Here is a 6000-nt window from a genome sequence, read left to right on the forward strand (position 1 = left end):
GGGCAATTCAAAAGACTGGTCTCTGTTCTAGGAGCAAGGGGGAGCCTTCAAACAGCTTTAAGCAGGGGGTGGTGATGGCTGGACAGGGAGATCATGAGATACATCATCTCTTCTCTGTTGAAACCCCAGCACAATGCATGATTGACTTTGTCCACTGGGTCACACCATCATGGATGGGCATTATCTCCCACAACAGTCCCCATGGGGCACCACCCAGCGCCTGCCCTTGCCTTTCTCATGTCTATTAATGACACCCACCCTTGCATTTGGAGCACCTGAATCATCTCTGCCACTTGCCTTCATATCTGATGGGTCACTCAGTCCAGTCCTTTCTCTCCATCCTCCCTTTCACTCCATCCCCAAAGTCATATCTCACCTTGAACATTTTCTGCTCAGACTGACAAGTCTCCCCAACAGGAACTCACCCTCTCCACCCACCACTTCCAGATGAATTGCTGAGAAACACACCCTCATCTTGCACTCTCCTCTTCAAGAACAATCAGGGGCTCCCTGTTGCATACACAGAAAAAAATTGAAACTATTTTACCTTGCAGTCGAGTTTCTTATTTTTCCTGCCCCAACCCTCCTTCCTTCCTGTTATCCTTTCAGAAGCCAAATGGGCAGTTTGCAGTCACAGTATGTGCCCCTGCTTTCCTCACCTCTGTACCATCACTCAGGCTGTGCTTTTTGCCTGGAATTCCCCACACTGTGTTTAATTGCTGCCTCTGCCGGGGGGCTGCAATAGCTGAGTGGGATTCTGTACCAGAATTGGAAAGATCCATGTTAACTCTTGCCTGATTCTATCTCCCATGTCAGCAGGAAGAGGGGCTGCCATCCCCACCCCTCCCACTCTCTAGGAAGACTTTCCTCCCTCACCCTTCCCTTGGGGTGTTTTAGGTGCCCTTTATCTGTAAGCTCATAATATCCCAGGCTTACAGTAATTCTTCCATGGCCTTTATTGTGCTATAATTATTTATTCATGAAAGCCTTCCCCTATGAACTTCTAAAGAATAATCGTATTATCTTTATTTCCCCAACTCTTAGTACAAATCCTGGCAACTAAATGAAAGAACAAACAACCTGGGGTTCTGGGATGGTTCGTCTTTGCTGATGGCACTGTGTTCCAAAATGGCCAAGGTCAAATATAAAAATTTCAGACTGAGGTAGACACTGCTGGCAGCCTACACATTGCCACCACACCCCACTTCCTTCTTCCTAGTGGCAAGGAAGCAGTGGGTGGAGAGGGTGAGTTCCTGTCAGGGAGACTTGTCAGTCTGAGCAGAAAATGTTCAAAGTGAGATATGACTTTGGGGATGGAGACAAAGGGAGGATGGAGAGAAAGGACTGGACTGAGAGAAGAGCCCACTCCCCTTTATGTAAATTGGCTTTGCCAACCTTGTCTGCAGCTGGAGAAAGGCCATGCGCCTCCATTACCAGCCACTGGGACTTCCGCCTTAGGAGGGTCTTAGAAAAGTGTTTTTCCTAAATGAAAGGAGATACTGTGCAGCAAATAGCCCTGCTTTTGTTTTCTTTTCTTTTGATAGAATGTCAAACTTACGAAAAAAGTTACAAGAAGAGAACAAAGAGCTATTAGAGGGTGTTGCTGACACAATGCTTTATCACTCTTGAATATTTTCGTGTGTAATTCCTACAAATAAGGACATTCTCCCACATAGCCACAATACAACCATCAGAATCAGGAAGTTAACGCTGATGTGTTTCTACCATGTAATCCTCAGATCCAATTCAAGTGTCACCAGCTGTCCCAATAATGTCTTTTATAACAAAAACATTCAGTCTAAGATCACTCATTCTATTTAGTTATCTTGTCTATTCTTCAATTTGGAAGTGTTCTTTGTTCTTTCCTGAATGTTCATGACCTTGACATCTTAGAAGATTAAAGGTTGTTTAAAGTTGTTGAGTTAAATATCCATTAAATTAGGTTTGTCAGATATTTCCTCGAAATTAGATTCAGCTTATGCATTTTTTGGAAGGAATACCACAGAAGCGATGTTGTTTTCTTTCTGTTGCATCCAATCAGATGATACAGGATTTTGATTTGTTCCATTACTGTTGACATTAATTTTGAACATTTGATAATGCCAGTATCAGCCAGATTTTTCCATTGTAAAGTCATTCCTTTGTCCTTTGTATTTAATAAGTATGTTTAGGGACTTTGAGACTATGTCAATATCCTGTTCTTCATCAAAATTCCACTCACTCATTCTTAGTATTCATTGACGTTTACTGATCGAACTAATTATTATTATGATAGTTGCCAAATGTTGGTTTTTCTAATTCAATCATTTCTTTAGTGTTTGTTAGCATTCTACTATAAGGAAAAGCACTATCTTCTCCCCATTTATTAATTCACGTATTTACATCAGCTTGGAGTTATTGATTTCTATTTTATTAAATAGTTTATAATTGATTACCATCCTTATTTATTTTAATGCTCAAATTGTCCCAAATTATGGCCAAAGAAAGCTCCTTCAAACTGGTTGCTATGTCCTTTTGACATGGCCCATCATTCTTTAAACACATTTTACATCTGGCACAATAACGTGCTACATACCCATCTTGTATTTTTCCTGCCCCATCTTTGAAATCAGCCATTCTCAAGGAGTTCCTTCTTAATCTGGCTGTTGTTGTGTTGGAACTCCTGGTACCATCTTAGAACCTTAAGGAGACAAGCGAACCAAGCCAATAAGCTTTCCATGATGCTGCTTAGAGTTAAACAGAGCCCAGGTACTAAGTTATGTCATGGAGACAGTGAACTAACCTCTGGACTGCTTGCTACATGAGACAATTGATTTTCTTATTTTCTATGTAGGGTGGTACATTTCCTCATTTTGAGATATTTCTTCAACATATAGCTTTTCATTAGTGGGGATTTTGTCAATTATAACCAAAAACAATGTGACGGATACCCAAGATGTTTCATGTTGTAGCTTGGGTGAATTACACATTTCTGAAGCCATTACACTTCCTAGTTTATTTGGATTTGTTTAAGTTGACAAGTAAAAATTGCATATGTTTATGGTCTATAACATGGTGTTTCGATATATGTATACATTGTGGAATGGCTAAATCAAGCTAACATATCCATTACCTCACATAGTTATTTTTTGTGGTGAGAACATTTTAAAAATATTGTCTTAGCAATTTTCAATCAAGCCTGTCCCATGGAGACACAAGCAATAGTGACATGAGCACTTGACTCGCTGGGTTATCAGGCTTTGGCTCCAAATGTTTGGCTTCAAATATGAAAAAGTTACATGAAAGATGAAACTATGCAATGGCATGGCTGTTGGTCATTCACATCTCTCTCTGCCAAGAATGGAGATGATGCTGTTGAAGGAAGAAATGTGTTTTCTCCTTTTTCTCAACTGATATTTGCCTTAGGTCAGATTCTACTAGTTTAAAGCAAAACGATCTCCTGGTCTGATTCCTTTGGGTCTCTAATAATGGAAACTGCAAGGATCAGCATAAAGTGTTCCTTTGTTCTGACCTTGGTATAACATTGCTTCTTGAAAAATGAAAGTATTTGGACATGCAGACAGAAGCAATATTATTCAGGTCTTCCTTGTTGCAAGTGAGGGAAATCCAATTAAAACTGGTTTAAACCTAAAAAAAAAAAAAAAGAAAAGAAAAAATATGAGAGGGGTTTTGCTTTCTGGAATCTGCTTTCTAGTCAGCAAGTGCAGAAGAAGGGCTAGCTTCAGGAACAATTGGATGCAGTAGTTCAAATCACAAGTTAAGTCTCTGCTTCTTTTCTCCATCTCTCTTCTGTCTTCCTCCACATTGGCTTTATTCCTAGGTAGGCTTACCCAGATAGTCATAAACACAGCCACCTGTGGCAGCTGGGCTCACTTTTGTCCTTGGAGCCAGTGAGCCCAGTGAAAAAGGAGCTTCTCTTTCTGGAGCTTCCCAGGGGTGACTTTGATCGGCCAACAAGGGTCAGTCCTATGCTTATCCCTTGACCAATCTCTGTGCCCAGAGGGCGGGGTACTCTGATTGGCAATACCTTCATCGTGGGCCAACCACTGTGGGGAAGGGGGAGGGATTAGAAAAGACAGCCACACCCAAATCTCATGAAGCAGTCCCCTTTATTTTAAAAAAGTCCCTGTGAGAGCAACAGGAGCAAAGCATGGAGAAGAAGCAATCTTGGAGAAGCTGGAAGAGAACCGACCCAAAGAATCCAAGAGACTAAGACTGTGCAGGGTTGGGGAACGGAAGCTCCCACAGGAGGCCTGGACAGAGCTGCAGCAGAGCCAGGAGAGAAGCCAAGTGGCACAGCCCATCTTGAAGTAATTATAATGCCACTAAAATTCTCATTTGTATTAATTTTTTTTAATTACTGGCAAGATAAGGCAAATGTTTTTAAAGGCCTAAATAAAATGATATTCCCTGAAGCAAATGTCCAGAGGGTTTTATTTTGGCCTTATTTTTTTTAATTCTATGAAAGATGATGGAGACTTACTAAACTGTTTTTATGGGGAAAGTTTAATAAATGTGAAGGATGTACTTCCATGAGTTCAAATATGGAAAGTTTTAAAATAGAAGAGTGACACAAGCAGCTAATGATCCCAACATGTTAGAGTATGCAGGCTGGCCCAGATTCCGGTTTTTAATCAAATATATAAATTATGAAATATTGTTACAAGAAATCGCAAGCCTTTGCCCTACAAGGGAATGGTTTGTGCTTCAGTTGACAGGAGAGCTCTGCGGAGTTCATTTTCTGCTGATAAGCGGACAGGGAGAAAGAGCAGACGGGCAGGCATCCTTGGCCCACACAAGGGGACTATCCAGTGCCAAAGCTGGAGGGAAGAACATGCTCCAACCAAAGACCCAGGCCAAATATAACAGTGTTTGTCTGTTCAGTATGTTGACCATGTGGTCTCTGTCTGCAGGGGAGGTGTCTGTGACATCTTGGGCCAGAGCATGCAAACACTGAGCTTTCAGCTTATTCCCACCTGAAAGGCCTTCCTTCCAGCTGCCTCTGCCTTCCAAGTTTAGCACAAGCTCTCCCTTCTTTAGGAAGCTCCACTGATTCCTCCAGATATTCCTTTAGGTTCTCAGAGTCTCAACTGACTATGTAATTGATTTGGCCCTTGATCACACCGTACTCATGTCAGACCCCGTGTTTTGTCTTCTGAACAATGGGAAGCTCATTCACTCATTAGTAGATTCTTGTATTCATTCAGTCACTGGGCATTTACTCAGCACCTACTATGCCCCAAGCATTGTGCTAGGCCTTGGAAATACAATAGTGGACACAGCAGACATGGCTCTTGTTCTAAAGGAGTGATGGTCTATCAGAGGAGAGCAACAAGTAGACAATTATCTAATAAGACAGGCCTGAATCCCAGCAGAATCCCACCTTCTGTTCCTTTCCAAGGTATCCCTCAGCCTCCCACAAATAGTCATTGCAGGAGTGGTCTTTCCCACTCACTGACCAAGTAGATTCAACAGGCCTGGCAGTGTCGCTTTGTCATTAACAGCATGGACTTAGGAGCTAGACTGCCTCTGATTCTAATCTGGGCACCTTAGATGAGTCATTTCACTTTGTCCCCAAGTTTCTCCATTATAAAATGGAGATAGTAATGGTGTTGCTTTATGAGGTTGTTCTGAGGATTTAATAGGTTTATGCATGTTTAGCTTTAGAACACCTCCTGGCCCATAGTGAGTGTTCAGCAAGTATCAGCCATTGCCCTTGTTGTTGCTGTTGTTTGTATTACCCAGCAGTGAACCCTGGAAGAAGATGACTCATTTGCAATCTCTTCTACTCTTCGGAACTGCAATTTAAAAAAAATTATTATGTAAGTTTCCTAAAATCTATCAGAACAATTGCTCACTAATTTTCTTCTTTCTAGTTTGAGACCTTCCAGCAAATGCTCAAATATTACCTCCCCACCAAGAGAGACATTTCAGCATCCTGATACACACACACACACACACACACACACACACACACAACTGTGAATGTAGATGCTCTTC

The sequence above is a fragment of the Gorilla gorilla genome, chromosome 2 (genome assembly GCF_029281585.2).
Source record: "Gorilla gorilla gorilla isolate KB3781 chromosome 2, NHGRI_mGorGor1-v2.1_pri, whole genome shotgun sequence".
Classification (NCBI taxonomy): Eukaryota; Metazoa; Chordata; class Mammalia; order Primates; family Hominidae; genus Gorilla; species Gorilla gorilla.